General features: G+C 50.7%; 3 long non-coding RNA genes across 3 annotated transcripts; all 3 read left to right on the forward strand.

The window, feature by feature from the left end:
- The first annotated feature begins 118 nt into the window (after positions 1 to 118).
- LOC140684508 (uncharacterized) lies at positions 119 to 3,965 on the forward strand. The gene is made up of 3 exons (XR_012056871.1): positions 119 to 337; positions 501 to 632; positions 2,513 to 3,965. It is a non-coding gene; the product is annotated as an uncharacterized lncRNA (long non-coding RNA).
- Positions 3,966 to 4,364: 399 nt separating this feature from the next.
- Positions 4,365 to 10,731, forward strand: LOC115496043 (uncharacterized). Its single transcript, XR_012056874.1, has 4 exons — positions 4,365 to 4,576; positions 5,896 to 6,013; positions 8,248 to 8,373; positions 10,046 to 10,731. It is a non-coding gene; the product is annotated as an uncharacterized lncRNA (long non-coding RNA).
- Positions 10,732 to 12,097: 1,366 nt separating this feature from the next.
- LOC140684537 (uncharacterized) lies at positions 12,098 to 12,664 on the forward strand. Its single transcript, XR_012056919.1, has 2 exons — positions 12,098 to 12,209; positions 12,290 to 12,664. It is a non-coding gene; the product is annotated as an uncharacterized lncRNA (long non-coding RNA).
- Positions 12,665 to 18,656: the final 5,992 nt, after the last annotated feature.

An 18,656-nucleotide genomic window follows, 5' to 3' on the forward strand; every position in this document is an offset into this window, starting at 1 on the left:
GCCCCGCGGGGTGAGGGGGAACGGGGCTGGTGGCAGTGCCGGGAGCGCGGCGGCGGCGGCAGGCGCGGCGAGGAGGCCCCGCGGAGGCGGAGCTGCTGCTGAGGGCGCGCTGACGTGCCCGGCCGCCATGTCGCGGCGGCGGCGGCTGAGGGAGCGGGCGCGTCCTTTGTACCGAAATTAAACCTGTCTGAGGGCGCAAACTGCGCGGCTGAGGGGATGGTGCGCGGGCAGTTCGTCCTGGCACGTCAAGAGGAAAAGTTAAAATAAAATAAAATAAAATAAAAACAGTGAACCGTTGGAAATGCTGAAAAATTTTCCCAGAGAGCTGCTGGAGGGGGTGGGTCATGAGGCAGGGTCCTGCATGATTGTTGTCCAGCGTGGAATGCGTAAAGCTTTTGTACGGGAAGGATGTTTTTTGGTGTTTGGAAAGATGTTTTTTGGTGTTGGAAGGATGTTTTTTGGTGTTTGGAAGGATGATTTTTGGTGTTTGTTCTCTGTAGGTTGCAATGAGGATCGCCAGGAAGGGCGATGGGAGCGGTGAGACAGCAGCCAGCGAGCTCCCACTGACGGGAAAACAAATTCCTCAGGGTGGAAGTGCTGTGTTAAATTCAGGGCTTGTCAGCTCCAGTGAGGTAAGCTGTAGGTGAGGCTGACAATGTTCAGGAGGAAGGATTTGCCCTGGTTGTGGATCCAGGGAATGTGGGATTCCCGTTCAGGAGGAAGGATTTCAATCCCTGGTAATGGATCCAGGGATACCCGTTTAGGAGGAAGGATTTCAATCCCTGGTTGTAGATCCAGGGATTCCCATTCATGAGGAATGATTTCCTCTGGTTGTGGATCCAGGGATTTCCGTTCATGAGGAAGGATTTCAATCCCTGGTAGTGATTCCCATTCATGAGGAAGGATTTCGATCCCTGGTAATGGATCCAAGGATTTCCATTCATGAGGAAGGATTTCAATCCCTGGTAGTGGATCCAGGGATTCCCGATCATGAGGAAGGATTTCAATCCCTGGTTGTAGATCCAGGGATTCCTGTTCATGAGGAAGGATTTCAATCCCTGGTTGTAGATCCAGGGATTCCCATTCATGAGGAATGATTTTCTCTGGTTGTGGGTCCAGGGATTCCCATTCATGAGGAATGATTTCCTCTGGTTGTGGATCCAGGGATACCTGTTTAGGAGGAAGGATTTCAATCCCTGGTTGTAGATCCAGGGATTCCTGTTCATGAGGAAGGATTTCTCCTGGTTGTGGATCCTGGGAATGCCAGATTCCCGGGCCACAAAGGCATCTGGCAGAGCCTTCGGGGCAGGGAAGAAGCCAACAGAGCCAATTCAGCAGCTGTGGTGAAATCAGCTGTGGCCGGGTAAAAGGGAATTAATTCCAGCAAGGGGGAAGGGCACACCCTGAGAAACTGCCTGACCCTAAACGGGACAAGGGCATGGCATTAATTAGCATGAGGAACGAGAAAATCGTTAACCAGCAGGAGAGAGGACACTAATTAATAACTGGCTGAGGAGATGATGGGATTACGTGTTGTGGTGGGATGGTGGCAAACAGGGACATTCCGCAGGGAACGTGGCTCAGTGACAGTACAGATTTTTGGGGTGTTTGGCCCCCCAAAAATGCCCATTGTTGGCACACCTGAGCACCACCTGTCCCCATCCCTGCTGGGGGATCAGCACCAAGTCCTTCCTGTGAGGAACAAGTGGGCAAAGGCACCGGTGCCTTTGGAATATGCACAGTCACCCATGTGGGAGCGGGCCTGAGTCACTGCGTGACCCACTGCCTAATTCTGAGTTATTCCCAAAGAACCTGTGGCAAAGTGAGTTATTCCCAAAGAACCTGTGGCAAAGTGAGACACCCACTGCCTAATTCTGAGTTATTCCCAAAGAACCTGTGGCAAAGTGAGGCACCCACTGCCTAATTCTGAGTTATTCCCAAAAAACCTGTGGCAAAGTGAGAAACCCACTGCCTAATTCTGAGTTATTCCCAAAAAACTTGTGGCAAAGTGAGGCACAGCAGCAGCACAGGGCCTGATTCTGGGAGAAGGGCAGGATCTTGGAAGTCCAACATAAATCATTGCAGCATTCCTGAAAGCTTCCTGTATGATTCAGTGATATTTCCCTGCCCACTCACCTCGAATTTCAGGGGCCACATTCCTTTCCTCAGCTGTAATACCAAAGTGTAAGATTCAGAGACACCAATGTTTCATTGGCACATATGAAAACAGTATTTTTTAGCACCTTTTATACAGAGTTTGAATTCTTATATTGGAATTTAATTGAATTATACATTTGAATAATTAGAAAATATTATTATTTACTAAATTTTTATTTGGAGAACACACTGATCTTCCTACAAAAATTTAGTGCTTCGTTTTTGACATGAAAACAGCTCATATTTTTGGAACATTTTGTACTTCAAAACATTGTTTTTTAAATCAGCTGTGACGGCCTGGGGCTATCAAAGCTTCTTTGTCGGGTTTTTTGATTCTGAAATTCCATCACATCAGCAAGGTTGGAGGAGGCCTTTCAGCTCAACGCCTTGAAATGGATGGGCTGTGGCTGAGGAGGCGGTGGAGGTCCGAGGAGTGGATCTCCTGCCCGGCTGTTCCGTTCCCCTTCCCGCTTTTCCAGGCTTTTTCCAGGGATTCCGGCTGTCTGCAGGGGGCACAGTTGCCTCACATTCCCGGCCACCCTTTGCCATCCCGATCCGGCTGCTGGGAATCACCTCCTGCCAGATTTTTAAGACAAAATGCAGAGTCTTTCCCGAGGTCTAAATTCACTAATTGCATCGAAACTTCTAATTTCATTTAATGACTCAGAGCGAGAACATTCATTGGTTTAATTGCCTTAAAAGAGGAATTATGAACCCATTAGTGCGGGAAGGCACCAAACACTGATGTTGTCTGGCCAAAGTGGGAATTTGTAATGGATCCTGGTTAATTCCAGAGTTTTGGCTTTCATTAACTCCACACATCCCACGTGGTGCAGCAGTCAGAGCAGCTGGGCGTGGAAAAAAAGGGATTGCTCCTCTATTTCCATAGGTTTTGTCCCTCAAATCAAATGACACTCATCTCCATGGAGCTTTGCTCTGTTCTTTACCTGGACATGGTGGGACCACGCATCCAAAACCACCTGGAAAGGAAGGATTGGGAAGGGCTTTCTGCTGAGGCTGAGCCTCCCAGGTCCAAGGAGTTGTGGAGAACATCCAGTCCAGAAGAACCTACAGAACTGCTCTGGGTGACACCACAGCCAAAGCCACAATTCCCAAAGGAAAAATCCCACCGGAAATGGTAAAATCAACAACAATACAGAAAGAAAAAGAAAATATCAGGGCACGGAGTAATGGAGGAACAAACTATTCCTTAAGGAGAAGCAAGAAGCAGGAGAGGACAGCAAAATGATGTGAAAAGAAGCTGTTTCCAGAGCTGTATTTGCAGCCTCTGGCTCTGGGAATCTCTGTCTCCCTGAGCAGTCTGTGCCCCCGTGTCCCAGCTGTGTTACCATCATTAGGCCCAGCTGCCTGCACCGTGTCCAGTCCCTGATGGATCCAGGGGCTTTGTAGGAAATCTTTGCTCCCCCCTCCTCCCTGCCCTGCCCCACATCCAGGGGCCAACTCAGCTTTCCCAGTTTCTGTGTTACAAAATGTTGTCATAATATTTAATCTCCAGCCTTGGCCTCGGCAGCAGCTGTTTGAAAGGACAATTTATATTCCCCAAAGTGCTTTGAAAGCCCTCGGGAAGCTCCCAAGAAGCTTTTTCCTGGTGCACAGAAGCAGCTTGTCCAGGCTTCCAGCTTTGTTTTGTGCCTGGCTGGATCCTCTGGATTCCTCCAGCTGCCCTCTCGTTTACTTTGTGGTTTGCTGGAATATTTGTTCCCTGTTTTTTACGCCGCTCTCTCCGTGTGGGAGTCACACAGCCCCAAAATGGATGGAACAGAGAAATGCCCAAAGTGATTCCATGGAAAGCAGCTGCTGTGATGTTCTGGAAGGTGAGAAACTCACCCTTTAAAGTGTGAGTGTGCTGGGCTTTCAGAGCTCTGCTCAGCAGCTGGGCAGGCTTTGTATCCGTGGGGATATTCCTGCAGGAGAAGGCAGTATGGAGAGGCTGGGCTGTGTTATAACTCCTTCCACTGCACACACAGCCTGGTGCCACTTCAGTGAGCATCCCCTGGCTGCTTAAAGCTTTGATTCATTCCTGCTCAGCTTCCTTTGGCTCTGTCACTCGGCTCAGCCACTCCAGTTTCCTCGTGGAAGCGTCTCCGACGCTTTTCCACACGTGGCTGATGGAAGCAAGCTGGTGTTAGTTAACAGGAATGCATTTGGTTTTTTAATCACACTTTATTTTCTTGTTACACGATGGGATTTCTCTTCCTTACAGTAGCTGCCACAGAGGAAATGGATCCTAGATTTTCCCCACTTCCATGCACAGCACCTGCCCAGAGTCTACATCCAGATTTCTGCCAAATGCAGAGAGACAATTCCAGTGGCAAAAGCCTTGGCTGATGGACACTGCCTGGGAGTCTTGGCATGTCCTAAAAAACAGCCTCAGCCAGGGCAGGATGGTGCCAGCAGGGTGAGTGGCTCCTTCTGGAGATCCAACCCAACATTTCCCTGTACACTGGGAAGTATTTGGGAATGCTTCAGCGCCCTGAGCCACAGCTCTTGATTTTGTTGGGGCTGGGTCATGTGGGGCGGGAATTTTACATGGGAGAAGGGATTTTGTTGGGAATGGGTCATGTGGGGTGGGAATTTTACCTGGGAGAAGGGATTTTGTTGGGGCTGGGTCATGTGGGGCGGGAATTTTACATGGGAGAAGGGATTTTGTTGGGGCTGGGTCATGTGGGGTGGGAATTTTACCTGGGAGAAGGGATTTTTTGGGGCTGGGTCATGTGGGGCGGGAATTTTACATGGGAGAAGGGATTTTGTTGGGGCTGGGTCATGTGCGGCGGGAATTTTACATGGGAGAAGGGATTTTGTTGGGGCTGGGTCATGTGGGGCAGGAATTTTACCTGGGAGAAGGGATTTTGTTGGGGCTGGGCCATGTGGGGTGGGAATTTTACATGGGAAAAGGGATTTTGTTGGGGCTGGGTCATGTGGGGCGGGAATTTTGCCTGGGAGAAGGGATTTTGTTGGGAATGGGTCATGTGGGGCGGGAATTTTACCTGGCAGAAGGGATTTTGTTGGGACTGGGTCATGTGGGGCGGGAATTTTACATGGGAGAAGGGATTTTGTTGGGGCTGGGTCATGTGGGGCGGGAATTTTGCCTGGGAGAAGGGATTTTGTTGGGGCAGGGTCATGTGGGGCGGGAATTTTACATGGGAGAAGGGATTTTGTTGGGGCTGGGTCATGTGGGGCGGGAATTTTACCTGGGAGAAGGGATTTTGTTGGGGCTGGGCCATGTGGGACGGGAATTTTACATGGGAGAAGGGATTTTGTTGGGGCTGGGTCATGTGGGATGGGAATTTTGCCTGGGAGAAGGGATTTTGTTGGGACTGGGCCATGTGGGGCAGGAATTTTACACGGGAGAAGGGATTTTGTTGGGGCTGGGTCATGTGGGGCGGGAATTTTACATGGGAGAAAGGATTTTGTTGGGGCTGGGTCATGTGGGACGGGAATTTTACCTGGGAGAAGGGATTTTTTTGGGGCTGGGTCATGTGGGGCGGGAATTTTGCCTGGGAGAAGGGATTTTGTTGGGGCTGGGTCATGTGGGGTGGGAATTTTACATGGGAGAAGGGATTTTGTTGGGACTGGGTCATGTGGGGCATCCCGGTGCCCATCCCACATGGCAGCAGATCCTGATCCAGCTTTTACCGACAATTCCTCCTCTTTTTGGCCCCATGTGGCTGGATGCAGGAATGCGGCCGGCGGCTGATCCCGGTTGTTTTCCAGCAGGAGCCAAAGCCGGGATAAAGCTGCGGGCTCAGTGTCCTTTCAGCGGGATCGTTCCCCTGTGAATGGAAAGTGCCGGAACGCCGCTTTGCATCTCGTTATCCGCTCATCCAGACAGCGTGTAAGCGATTCTCGCCCCTCTGGCTGCTCCCAAATATCCCAAATATCCCGTTTTCCCTACGCCCTTCTGCTTCTTCCCAGTGCCGCGTTCTTTGGGATGCTCAGCGCCACAGCGTGCCTTGAAGCGGATCATTAACAAACAGGCTAGAATATGCAAATGGCAGGGTTTTAATTAGCCCTGGAACATCCAGGGACCTGCACAGGGGGTCAGGAGGGGAGAGGAGAGGTGCCTTTAATGAGGCTCGGATCAGCTGATTGCCAATTAACAGCTCGTGTCGGCTCTGTGCTTCCAGAGGTTCCCCCGAAAAACAGAAGAGATCCAAACACACCGGGTCAGGAGGAGAATGGGGAAGCTGGATGTTCCTGCCCCAGGATCACCACCAGGGTGTTCCTGCCCCAGGATCAGCAATGCCAGGGTGTTCCTGCCCCAGGATCACCACCAGGGTGTTCCTGCCCCAGGATCACCACCAGGGTGTTCCTGCCCCAGGATCAGCAGTGCCAGGGTGTCACTGCCCCAGGATCAGCAATGCCAGGGTGTCACTGCCCCAGGATCAGCAATGCCAGGGTGTTCCTGCCCCAGGATCAGCAATGCCAGGGTGTTCCTGCCCCAGGATCATCACCAGGGTGTTCCTGCCCCAGGATCAGCAATGCCAGGGTGTTCCTGTCCCAGGATCAGCAATGCCAGGGTGTTCCTGCCCCAGGATCAGCAATGCCAGGGTGTTCCTGCCCCAGGATCACCACCAGGGTGTCCCTGCCCCAGGATCAGCAATGCCAGGGTGTTTCTGTCCCAGGATCAGCAATGCCAGGGTGTCACTGCCCCAGGATCACCACCAGGATGTCCCTGTCCCAGGATCAGCAATGCCAGGGTATTCCTGCCCCAGGATCAGCAATGCCAGGGTGTTCCTGCCCCTGGATCACCACCAGGGTGTTCCCGCCCCAGGATCAGCACCACTATGATGTTCCTGTCCCAGGATCAGTGACACTCAGTTGGTACCATTTTACCATTTGCCATCAATGCTGCATCAAGAAGTTTGCCTGCATTTCCCATTCTAACAGCATTCCTATGAAAATGTTTCTTCCAGTTTCTGTCTCTTGCTTTTTTTTTTTTTTTTTTAATGTATTTCAAATCTGCCCCAGTGTGACTTCAAGGAAATTCCCCAGATCTCAAGGAACTGCCCTCTCCTGCAAACCTGGGCAAGCCCTGCTCCTGTGCTCCTGACTCCCCACCTGTTGGACCAGTATGATTGGAGAGGCCCTGCCCCAGTGTTTGTGGCTTCATTCATGTTTATAAACTACCCTGAGATCTGAGAAAAAGGATTTACGAGTGCAAAATAATAAGTTGCCAAACAGTTTCTAACCTCATAAACACATAATTTCAAATTCAAGGAGACAAAGAGGAGGGCAAGATCGCACAAGTGGACTGGGAGCAGCTTCCATCATCCATCCTGGGAGCTCCAACTGCACAATTCCCTCCACTGCTGCAAGCCCAGCCTCGTATTTAATTACTAATTGAGAAAAAGCCTTTCTAAAGATATTTTTAACATCGTAAAAATGGGAAACTCATTTGTTTTTTAGCTGCCCTCCTCCTTCTTTTGTTTCTCCCTTTGTGTTGCATTCACGTGGCGTTAGGGAAAAGCTTCCTGGAAATAAGAACTGAAAAGTGGGAATCCATTCAGCTGGCTTTGACTTTGTCCCTTTATGTCACACAAACCACAGCAGACGTGTTTGTTGTGGGGCCACTCGCTGCAGCAGATAATCCAAACAATTGTGCAGCTGAGCTGGGATCCCGTGGCTCCATTCCTCCTCCCACTTGTGGACCTGGAATGGTTGGGCAGGCACTGAGGGAATGATGGATGGCTGAGGAAATCAGGAGTTATTCATGGGCCACTTTGCAAGCAGGGTGATTAATAATAATTCATTTGGCTGCACTGGCACAGGGTGCCCAGAGAAGCTGTGGCTGCCCCTGGATCTCTGGGAGCGTTTGGAAGGGCTTGGAGCAACCTGGGATAGTGGAAGGTGTCATTGCTCATAGCTTTAATGTCCCTTCCAACCCAAATAATTCTAGAATTCTCTGATAAGCAGAGGCAGCAGTGGCTTGGTGGCCACCCCAGGCTCCCCCATCCTGGCAAATGTGTCACTATAGGACACAAGAAAGCACAACACGAGCCACCTGCTATTTTGTAAGGTAAAAAAGAAAGTTTATTTTCTGACTCCAACTTTTATACTTTTCCAAAGGTGACAGTGGATTGGAGAGTGAATGGGCCACTTCTCCAAAGACATTGGACAAACCACTAGTACATCAAGTTTCTCCACCCCCATGAAGGAATGCAAAACAATATGTTATTTACAGAAATTGTGTGGGTAAGTTTTTCAACAGAATGTAAATTTAGAAGGCTTTAGAAAAACTTAAGAATCAGGGCAACACAAATGCTCACCCTCAGCCCCCTGATCCCTTCAAGCATTCATTTCCCCACCTGTGAGGATGCAGCTGCTCCTCAGCAGGGCCAGGGCTGCCAGGTATCCCTGGGTGCTCCTGGGTGCCCAGCTGGCAGCATCTTTACAGCTCCATCTGATGAATGAGCCCTGAGAAGAGCCTCTGTCCCACTTCCTCTTCCATCCTGGTGCTGGGGATGCAGCAGGGAGCTGGCAAAGGCTCCCCGTGGCCACGGAAATGCCAAATAAACAGCGTGGACAGGCAGCTGCCACCTCCAGAGCTGCAGCCAGCCCTCACACCCCATTAGGCCACGGAACAAAAGCACAAATCTGGTGGTTTGGCCACTGGCAATTTTCATTTTTCTGCAGAAAAAGCTTCTGGCATTTGTTAAAAAAGGGGGGAGAAAAAATAGCAGAGGGAAGAGGGCCAAAGGATTTGAGGACTTGTTTAAATAATGGAAAAGCTGCTGCTGCTGGTTTTGTTTATGTCATCAAAAAAGGGCACAGCTTTGAAGTTACTCATGAGCAACCACAGTGTTGGCTTATAAAAGCAGCAGAGCTGTGATGCTGCTGGGTTTGCACCTTTCCAGAGCAGAGCATCCAGGAGTGACAGCTCATTCAAACAGGCTGTTCCTCACTCCCTGCTTCCAGCCCAGGGCTGCTGGCCTCACAGCCAGCTGATGATTGTTGATTTTTAATACAGAAAAAGCAAGAATCTTAATATTTCTCTCCCCCAAAATATTCATTGTGCTACAGCTTCTTCCTATGTCATGGAATGCCATGGGAAATCCAATCAAGGACACCTGTCCTGGCTGTCCCCAAGCTGTGACACCTCCTCCAGCTACCAGGACTAGTAAATTGATATTTAAAAACATTTTACTATGTTCTGTAGCATTAAACCCTGAGGTGATTCTGTTACAATTCTATAATTCACAGATATTTTCACATGTTAGATCTTATCTTCTGTTTCCTGTGTCATCCCCCGTTCTCCCTAATCCAATCTCCAGCCAGTGAGCAACTCCCAGAGAATGCAGTCTTGCAATCCTAGTCTGGCTCACCTTGATTTCCAAATAAACCCAAGCTGGATAATATGCCCAGGAAAAGAAAAAGTGTGGAAAAGCAAGTTGGGGGCTTCCCCTGCTGCTGTCCCAGCCAGGCCAGGGACAGGGGAGGAGGTTTTTCTGTGCTGTCACCACCAGAGAAAGTGTGGATGTGTAAAAACCTGATCTAGACATGTTGGCATTGTCAAATAATTCCTGTTGAACCACTTGTGGTTAAACACTGGATGGGTCATTTGAATACTTGTACCTGCACCTCCCTGGCGCTCGCTCGTGTGGAAGCTCAGACTGTTCTCTCTTGCCAGAATCTTGGGAAAATCACAGAATCCTGGGATGGTTTGGGTTGGGAGGGAGCTTAAAGCCCATCCAGTGCCCATCCTCCACCATCCCAGGGTGTTCCCAGCCCTGTCCAGCCTGGCCTGGGACACTGCCAGGGATGGGGAATCTGTGGGCACAAGTGACTCCGAGGAGTACCTGTGTGTGGGAGGGGAGTGCCAGGAGTTTTCCGTGCTTACAAAGATGTTTTTCCATTGCTGCTGCAGGAATCGACTTCCCTGATGCTCCCCTTGGGGCACTGAGTGAGTTTGGGAAGAGAGGAGAGGAGATGCTGCTGGTGCCTGCTGGGCTGACTGGGATCTGCTGTCGGAACTGGCCAAAAATGTACAGCAAAAAAAAGGTTTTCTGTTGTAAACCAGCTCTGTGAGCAAAGCAGCACAAGCCCTCTCCCCTTTGCACCTCACTGCTTCCAAATCCTGCTGTGGGCTCCTCTCTGGGCAAGATTTGTCTCTCCCAGGAGAAAATTCCCTGATGGTTCACACAGCTCCATCCCTCCTGCTTCCCACTCTGAAATGGCAGTGCTGGGACAGGGCTGAGCAGGGCTGAGTTTCCAGGGGCTGAGCAGGGTTGAGTTTCCAGGGGATGAGCAATTCTGGGGTTCCAGGGGCTGAGCAATTCTGGGGTTCCAGGATTTGAGCAGGGCTGAGTTTCCAGGGGCTGAGCAGGGTTGAGTTTCCAGGGGATGAGCAATTCTGGGGTTCCAGGGGCTGAACAATTCTGGGGTTCCAGGGGCTGAGCAGGGTTGAGTTTTCAGGGGCTGAGCAATTTTGGGGTTCCAGGGGCTGAGCAGGGTTAAGTTTCCAGGGGCTGAACAATTCTGGGGTTCCAGGGGCTGAGCAGGGTTGAGTTTCCAGGGCCTGAGCAATCCTGGGGTTCCAGCTGGGTCACTTTTATCCTTTTATTCCTGATGGGAATGGATGCTGGAAGGCTGCTGGAAGCACTGCACTGTTTCAGAGGAGGTTTCTGGTAGCTTCATTAACAGCAGTGCTAATGACTGGTGCGATGGGCAGCTCATCTCAGTTCAGCTGGATGGGCTCAGGACAGGACAGGGCCCCAGTGACCAGGCAGGTGCCACCAGTGCCACCTCCCAAAGCCCAGGAGGGTGACATGGCCACGCTCCATGGTCCTTTCCATGAGGAAAGAAAACTCAGCCGAAAAAGCTGGAGAATGTCACTGGCTGCATTCTACATCTGTTACATCTCAGGATAATTTATTTTAACCTCTGAAGATACAAGGGAAAATATGTGAAGGAGATGGAGACGTGCCAGTATTTCCAGTTCATTACAAGCAAAGAACTGTTGCTTATAGCACTTTTTTGGAGCAGAGAGCAGTCTGGTTTTAAATCCCTCAAGCAATGAGGAATCACGTCCCCACCAATGGAAATGGTTCTCCAGCAAAGAGTTTACTAATTAAAAGAGTTTCAGCTTGAAATTCAGTCTAAATTTCCTCCCTTTACATAATGTTCTGTCTGCTTTCTGCGGGCATTGCTGTGTCCCTGCAGGGGGGGTCACCCAAATGCCTTCCCTGTGCTCAGGGAGGGAGATTTGGGATGCAGGGCAGGGACAGTGGGAGCTGGGATTGGCATGCAGGATGCTCAGACCTCTGGGTTTGGGTGGTTTTGGGGTTTCTTGGGGTTTTTTTGGGTTTGTTTTTTTTTGTTCCTATTGAAAAGCAGTGCTGCAGTTGAGAGGCAGACAAGGACTAAAGGATTTGGGGACACAGGGACTTGCTCCTGCAGGGATAAAGGATTTGGGGACACAGGGACTTGCTCCAGCAGGGGTAAAAGATTTGGGGACACAGGGACTTGCTCCAGCAGGGACTAAAGGATTTGGGGACAGAGGGACTGAAGGATTTGGGGACAGAGGGACTTGCTCCAACAGGGACTAAAGGATTTGGGGACAGAGGGATGTGCTCCAGGAGGGGACAAAGGATTTGGGGTCAGAGGGATGTGCTCTAAGAGGGAGTAAAGGATTTTGGGGACAGAGGGACTTGCTCCAGCAGGGAAAAAGGATTTGGGGACAGAGGGACTTGCTCCTGCAGGGACTAAAGGATTTGGGGACACAGGGACTTGCTCTATCAGGAACTAAAAGATTTGGGGACAGAGGGACTTGCTCTATCAGGAACTAAAAGATTTGGGGACAGAGGGACGTGCTCCAGCAGGGACTAAAAGATTTGGGGATACAGGGACTTGCTCCATCAGGGACTAAAGGATTTAGGGACAGAGGGATGTGCTCTAGGAGGGAGTAAAGGATTTTGGGGACACAGGGACTTGCTCCATCAGAGACTGAAGGTTTTGGGGACAGAGAGACTTGCTCCAGCAGGGACTGAAGGTTTTGGGGACAGGGGGATTTGCTCCAACAGGGACTGAAGGTTTTGGGGACAGAGGGACTTGCTCCAACAGGGACTGAAGGTCTTGGGGACACAGGGACGTGCTCCAGCAGCGACTGAAGGTTTTGGGGACAGGGGGATTTGCCCCAGCAGGGCCATCCCCAGCTGGGCAGGTTTGCCCACGAGCCTGCTGTGCACTGAGCTGAGACAGCCCCAGACACAAACACAGAAGCAGCTGTGCCTGCAGACGACACTGTGGAAGCAGATATGTATGAGTGTTACCAAGATTAGGGCTTAATTAAATTCCTGCAAGATTTTTGGGTCTTCATAAATTTCCTTTGAGCTCTCTGCCAACTAGGATATGCTCGCTGGCTTTGGAATATGAAAGCAAGTGTTGTTGTGTTTTGCAAATATATTTTCTAATGCATGCAAGTGCTGACTATGCAAAAGTCTCCCAGGTTTCCACGATTAACAAAATTACAAAAGCACAAAGGGTAGCAGTTCTTCTTGTTTTTGACTACCCCTTAAAAACAAGAGATGGATCAAAGTGTCCTGTGATTAAGTTCATTAATCACACCCACACCATGAAAAACCATCGACTCCTCTGAACCCACTTCTGGCAGAGGGAGGGTGTGAGCAGTTGGCCAGGGTGGATTGTGCTGTGGGTTGGGTGTTTATTTACTTGTTTTTCCCAAACAAGGCCCTGGCTGGGGTGGCATGGCCAGGGGGCAGAGGGTGGGTGAGGAGAGGCCCTTGGGATGCACAAAAACCTCTGCTGCTTCCACCCCACTTGGGCAGCAAATCCCTAAAAGCAGGGATTGAGCTGCATGGGCAGAGGATGGATGGGCAGCAGTGCCCTGGAAACCCCTGCAGGGAGTGGGGTTCCCTCTTGTGTGCTCCTCTAGGCTTTGTATCGAGGCAGGATGGGAATGAGAAGACTGGCTCAGAAAGTTGCTGAGAGTAAAACTCTGATTTATTTAAAATATACTTTTTATATCGAGCTTTGTAAGGACTAAATTTATTGGTTTTGAAGTGACAATAATTTATAGTATTGGTGTAGAGTGCTTGATGCATAGTGATAGAATTTAATTATAAATAATGTGAAAAACAAGAGATATAAATAATTATTTATATATATATTTTTTAGCTCTTTTTCAGGCATCTGCCTGGCTAGAAGCTCTCAGTTTGTTTCTTTGACTGAATCTGAGTCCCACATATCTTCCTTGCTTTTAATCCCGTGCTTGTCCTTGTCAGCACAGCCCGGCTGATCCGACACACGGAGCTCTTATCTGTGTGTCTGATAAGGAGAGCTGGAGAGGGACTCAGCAATTCTGGACACTTGGAAAATCCAGCAGCACTGCTGAAAACAGCTCCTCTGAGAGCAGAGGGGATTCAGGTCCCAGATCCGAGCAGCACCTGCCTGCAGGAGCTGAGCTCTGCTTCTCCTGGGGATGGAGCTGCAGGAGCAGGGACTAAAGGATTTGGGGACAGAGGGACTAAAGGATTTGGGGACAGAGGGACGTGCTCCTGCAGGGACTAAAGGATTTGGGGACAGAGGGACGTGCTCCTGCAGGGATAAAGGATTTTGGGGACAGAGGGACTTGCTCCATCAGGGACTAAATGATTTGGGGACACAGGAACTTGCTCCTGCAGGGACTAAAAGATTTGGGGACAGAGGGACTAAAGGATTTAGGGACAGAGGGATGTGCTCCTGCAGGGACTAAAATATTTGGGGATACAGGGACTTGCTCCAGCAGGGACTAAAGGATTTGGGGACAGAGGGGCTAAAGGATTTAGGGACAGAGGGACTTGCTCCAGGAGGGACTAAAGGATTTGGGGACAGAGGGATGTGCTCTAGCAGGGAGTAAAGGATTTGGGGACAGAGGGATGTGCTCTAGGAGGGAGTAAAGGATTTGGGGACAGAGGGATGTGCTCTAGGAGGGAGTAAAGGATTTTGGGGATACAGGGACTTGCTCCTGCAGGGACTAAAGGATTTGGGGACAGAGGGATGTGCTCTAGGAGGGTCTAAACGATTTGGGGACAGAGGGATGTGCTCCAGGAGGGAGTAAAGGATTTGGGGACAGAGGGACTTGCTCCAGCAGGGACTAAAAGATTTGGGGACAGAGGGATGTGCTCTAGGAGGCAGTAAAGGATTTGGGGATACAGGGACTTGCTCCTGCAGGGACTAAAAGATTTGGGGATACAGGGACTAAAGGATTTGGGGACACAGGGACTTGCTCCAGCTTGTCACCTGCTGTAGTCAGCAAAAAGCAGCTTTTTGTCAATGCCTGCTGCTGGAGGTGACACTGAGAGGGGCTTGTCCTTGAGAGGGTCCTGCAGACCCAGAGTGAGCAGCGCTGGCTTCCCACCAAGGACATCCAGGCTGTCCCCTGGGCCACATCCTGCTCTTTTCTACAGCAGCCACACGTTCTGTTTCCTTGTGAAAACACTGAGGATGATCATTTCCTCCGTGCTGGAAGAGCTTCTCCAGCTCATCCCCACAGGTTTAAGCACAGCCAGAGATGAAAACACCCAAATGGGGGTGGATTTGCACCAAATTGTAAATGTTCTGCACAGGGAGGGCGTTGCACTGCTGTCACCCCACTGGATCTGCCTTTGCAAAGGAAACCCTGACAGGAATTTTTTGGGATCTGGAGGGATGCAAGGGCAGGGAGCACAGCCCCACGCAGCAGGGAAGGGGTTATAGGCATAACCCAGCAGCTCCACGTGGAACAAAGCTGGCATTTCAGGGGGCAAAACAATGGATTGTATTTTCTGCCTTCATTTTTCAGTCATCCAGTTGGCACCGAGGCTGAGGTCACCCACCCAGCCGTGCACTGCAGCATCGCTGTTCTGGCAGCAGGGAGAAGCCAAACAAAGAGGAGCTGAGTGGGCAGGAGCGGGGCAGGAGCAGGGATGGGCTCAGTGCTCCCAGCTAAGCTGCTGCACTCCAGCCCAGCACACTGCAAATCCCTCTGTGTGGGTCTCTGATTCAACCAAAGAAAGAAACTGAGAGTTCTAGCCAGGCAGAAACCTGGAAAAGAGCTGGAAAAGAATAGAAATAATTCTTTATCTTTCTTATTCTCACATTGTTTATAGTTAAGTTCTGTGCATCAGGCACTGTGCACCAATGCTGTGGTTGGTTTTCACTTCAGAACCAATGGGTTTGGTCCTTGCAAAGCTCTGTATAAAAGAGTGGTGTATTTTGAATAAATCAGTTTTACTCTCAGCAGCCTTTCTCATTCCCATCCTGCCTCGATGGTGACACCTCTGAACAAGGTTTTCTCTGCCACACATTTGAGCACTTTGCATGGCCACTGGTCACACTCAATGCCAGCAATAACGAGGGGCTTGGCCTGTTTTAGTGGCTGAGAGCTGTGATTTGCAATGTGAGCGTGCAGGCTGCAGCCAGAGCATGCACTCCCTGCTCTCCATCTGTAAATATTTGCTCCAGCCACAGCTCCATTTCCTTTGAAGCATTTCAGAAGGTGGCAGGGCTCAGGTGGAGGCACCTGCGGGCACGTGGCTCAAACACACAGCGGGCACACACAGTACAATTTGTCACCCTGGCCTGGTTTCTGGGAAATGAGCTTTAATTATGTTACCAATGACTGGGAAACCTGAGCTCTCTCTTGTGCAGTGGTGCTGCGAGTTCCTCTGCTTGTGCAGAGGTGCAGACGTGGAATCCCAGACTGGTTTGGGTGGAGGGGACCTTAAAAACCCATCCAGTGCCATGGCAGGGACACTTCCACTGTCCCAGGCTGCTCCAGCCTGGACTTGGACACCTCCAGGGATCCAGGACAGCCCCAGCTGCTCTGGGAATTCCAGCCCAGCCAGGAATTCCCAATTCCCAACCTCCCACCCATCCCTGCCCTCTGGCTCCTGTCCCTCCATCCCTTGTCCCCAGCCCCTCTGCAGCTCTCCTGGAGCCCCTTTAGGTCCTGCAAGGAGCTCTGAGCTCTCCCTGGAGCAAAGATGAACTTTCCCTCAGATCTCCAGGCTGCTCCATCACCACTGATTCATCTCCACTGCTCCACCACCATTGCACCACCAGCACTGCTCCATCACCACCGATTCATCTCCACCTCTGCTGGGTGCAGCTGCCCACACAGAAGTGCCCTACAGCTGCCCACAAACCCCCTCCAGCCCCCACCACCATCGTTCTGGAGGGTTTGGGATGTGCCTTTCCCAGGCCACGCTGCTGCCCTGGCAGTGCCACCACAGCACAGCCATCCCCAGAGCTGTGCCGTGGGCCAGAAGGTGACAGGGCCTTGGGAAGTTCTGTCCCTGGCACCTCCAAACCCTCCCAGCTGGTGCTTAAAAGATGCATCCCACTCCTGCATCCCTCCTGGCTGGGTTCATCCAAAGGGAGCCAGTCTGCCCTGCTCAGGAGGCAGTAAATAATTCAGTGAACTGCTGTTCTCCTCGTCTGGAACAGCAGTGGAGATGTTCAGAGCCGCTTGGAAAGGGGAAATGTTTGTTTTATGGGAAAACCTGCATCGTTGGCCTTTTGTTTAATTTAGCATGAAACAGAACCTTGCAGGTCCCTGGAGAAGAGAAGCTCTGGGGTGACCTAATTGTGGTTTTCCAGTGCCTGAGCCTGGAGGAAAGATGGGGAGAGACTTTGGGCAAGAGCCTGGGGTGAGAGGATGCAGGGAATGGCTTCACACCTAATGCCCCAGTGTCCCTGAAGCATCCCTGGAGCATCCCTGGAGCATCCCAGGAGCATCCCAGGAGCAGCAGTTACATGGGAATTGTGGCTGAGGGGGGATCTCAGCTCTGCTGGGAGCTCTCACCATGGTAAGACATCACTAAAGGCAGCTGGTGACATTGGCAAAAGTGATTGAAAGGTGTTTCCAGTGACTGCACAACTCCTGCTCTGGCAAACCCCCCCTCCCCTCCTGCCTTGCTGGGAGGCAAATGTTGTTAATCAGCCCCGTAAATTGAGATCCATATTTTCCTCGTGAGTTCTGAAAGCCATTTAAGGCCTCTAAACACTTCTATCAGCTGAAAAATAAACCCAATTCATTTTATTCCTCCTTCCTGAGCATGCTGGGGAGTTCTTTGTGCAGAGCCTTTGGTGGGACCGGGTTGCCATTGTCCCTGCTGGCCTTTGGAGCCACGGGGAAAATGGAGAAGCATCTTTTGGCCCTTGTTCCATCCAGCATCTCCTCCAGCCTCTGCTGCATCTCAGTGCTGCTCTGCTCTCACTCTGCAGCGTTATTAAATATTGACTCCTTCCCCAGCCCTGTTTTCTGCTCCATTATCTCACTTTCCTCAGCAATTGTGATTCCTGGCCTTGCTGGGAATTCTGAGGCTGTGTTTTGTCTGCCTGCCTTCCTGCCAAGAAATGGTGAAGGAGCTCCTGGCAAGGCTGAAATAACCCCAACTGCTGCTGGGTTTGCTCAGGGAGATGTCCTTCACCTCCAGGTGCTCATCTTCACATCCCAGTGCTCCTTGGGCATTCTCTGCCCAGCTTTGCAGCTTCTTTTAAACTCATTTTACACCTGGAGGGACGTTCAGCCTGGAGAAGGCTCCAGGGAGAGCTCAGAGCCCTTCCAGGACCCAAAGGGGCTCCAGGAGAGCTGGAGAGGGATGGGGGACAAGGGATGGAAGGCAGGGTTAGGTGGGATGCTGATAACAGCACCACACTTGGCTCTGCTGGAGCTGCATCTGGGCCACAGCAGTGTTGGAAGTGATGCCCAGAGCAGGGCACGAGGAAATCAGCTCCAAAATTCATCATTTAATTTCCAGCACAGTGAGAAAACTGAGAGGGATGGATAGATGTGACCCTAAGCACTCGCTGTGGGACTGAGCACTTCCACCCTGCAGCTCCTGCAGAAGCTCATTTTCCTTGGGAAGGCTGTCCTCAGAAAGCAGAACAGGAATTTTAAATATTTTTTTCATTTATTACAGAAAAGCCCCTCTCCTAAGCAAGCTCAGCATTCAAACTGCAATCAATAACCTCTGGTGAAGCGAGCACTGCTCAGCTCAGGGATGGATTTTATGGGTGCTCTACATCTTTATTATGAGTGAAACATCCTTGGCCACTGCTGAGCAGGCTCTGGCTATTTATTAAAGTCTCTCCAGCTTTTATCAGATCACCTGGAACTTCACTGAAATGGCAGCTCAGGATCCATCTGGAAGTGCTGAGCATCAGGGAAAATGAGGGTTCACAAATCAATCTGTTCCCTTCAAAGGTTCTTCTCTAGATAAGTAAGCACAGACTGGTTCAGGGGATTTCAGGAATGATTCAGCTCCAAACTTCCAGCTCTTTATGTGGAGATTTTGGTGACAAACAGAGCAGTTGGGCCAGGGGAATTTAGGAATGACTCGGCCATGACTTCCAGCTCGTTATGAGGAGATTTTGGTGACAAACAGACCTTGAGGAAAGGCTGAGAAATCTCATTCTCCAGTGAAATTCATGGCAGGGAGCCCTTGCAAAGCTGGTATGGCCATTAACCCCGGGGCAGACCAAGAATTCCCTGC

Source organism: Taeniopygia guttata, chromosome 7, assembly GCF_048771995.1.
Source record: "Taeniopygia guttata chromosome 7, bTaeGut7.mat, whole genome shotgun sequence".
In the NCBI taxonomy this organism is placed as follows: Eukaryota; Metazoa; Chordata; class Aves; order Passeriformes; family Estrildidae; genus Taeniopygia; species Taeniopygia guttata.